This window comes from Pinus tabuliformis, chromosome 5_1 (genome assembly GCF_031772625.1).
Source record: "Pinus tabuliformis cultivar Carrire ecotype Pingquan chromosome 5_1, CPIR1, whole genome shotgun sequence".
Classification (NCBI taxonomy): domain Eukaryota; kingdom Viridiplantae; phylum Streptophyta; class Pinopsida; order Pinales; family Pinaceae; genus Pinus; species Pinus tabuliformis.
The window spans coordinates 155954350-155955873 of record NC_142305.1 but is presented as its reverse complement, the minus strand read 5'-3'; positions in this window follow the sequence as shown (position 1 = coordinate 155955873).

Here is a 1524-nt window from a genome sequence, read left to right as displayed (position 1 = left end):
CTGATATGGAGGGACTCAAGCCTCACCTTCAGGCTTTCTGTGAGATAAGGAATAAATTCAGAAACAAAGATGACCTATTGGGAATATGGGAATCCAACATGCCAATGTACTACCTGCCCTCAGTAAATGTCTTCCCTGACCTCATCCATCAGTGTTGTGCTAACTATGAGCCTTCTCAAAGGGCAGTGATGGACCCTGCTGGAAATGTCCTCTTTTACATTACTCCTCAGTCAATAAATGAGATGCTGCAATACAAACCAACTCAACCTTTGATCCCCCTTTCCATGAAAAATCTACTGGTTCAAGCCTCAAAGTTATCCTCTGTAGAAATTAACCGGGTTGCCAAGCCGTTTATGCCACCAGAGTGTTACTCCAGATTCAGAATTCCCTATCACCATGCTTGGTTTACTGAGGAGGGAAATCTGCTCATAGATATGATATCCTACATCCTAGGATTCAGAACCAGTGAAATTGTAGATGAAACTGTCTTTGCCTTGATGTCTATCTTCACTCCAGGATATCCCCCTGCTGTCAAGTATGACTATGCCACCTTCATAGCCAACAAGATTCATGAGCAGTTCATGAACTTAGAGAGGGAAAGGGTATTCAAATACACCTCATATATCTATCATTTGCTGCTATACTATCAGTCTGAAAGTTTCCCGGTTTTCCTTAAGAAATTGGATGCTAGGGGGGAGCGAAGGTCTGTGATATTCTGGTCATCAGTGTTCCATCATGTTCATCTCTCCCCCTACACATACTATGAGTTCATTGACCTCTTTGCCTACCCAGCCACTTGCCTTTTATCAGCAGATCCTCCTCTTAGGCTCACTGCTGAAATGCAGAGAATTCTGCACCTCTCAAAAGGATACATCATTGGTGACTGGTATTACTACCAAAACCATACTGTAATAAGGATCTATGGCTGTGAATTAGCCCCATGCAGGCTACCAAAATATGTCCCCAATAGACTCTTTGCCTTGGAGTACTACCGGCAGTTCAACAGTGCAGACTTAAAACACTTCTATGGTGTTAGGAAAAAGGCACAGCTTAAAATTAGACATCAATTGGGCCCCTTTATCTTTAATAAAAGGGAAGAAGCGTGGAAGGATGCTGATGAGATTCTGAGAGAGAAACTTAAGCTCAAACTAAGTTTCTATTGGTCACCATATGACCCTGAACACTTCATAAGCTTTAGAAGGGTCAAAAACAAGCTCACATGGTATCCCCATCACAGAATCCTTGAAATTGAACAATATGCCAACCAACAAGAATGGGTAGAGGGCACACTTGTGGAAGAACTTACTGAAGAAGAAATAACAGAAAGAGCAATCAAGAATCTTGAAAAATCAATTGACTTGGAATCTTTTGAACAGGTGTTTTTCACAGCTCCTCAGCACCTCGGAGAAGGCACCTCATCTGCCACGACTTCCCAGCAACCTGCTCAAGTAAGTGCTCCACTAGCAGGAACATCTAAAGGTAAAGAGGTGCAGGATTCAGAACAACAAATGCACCATTCTGAGC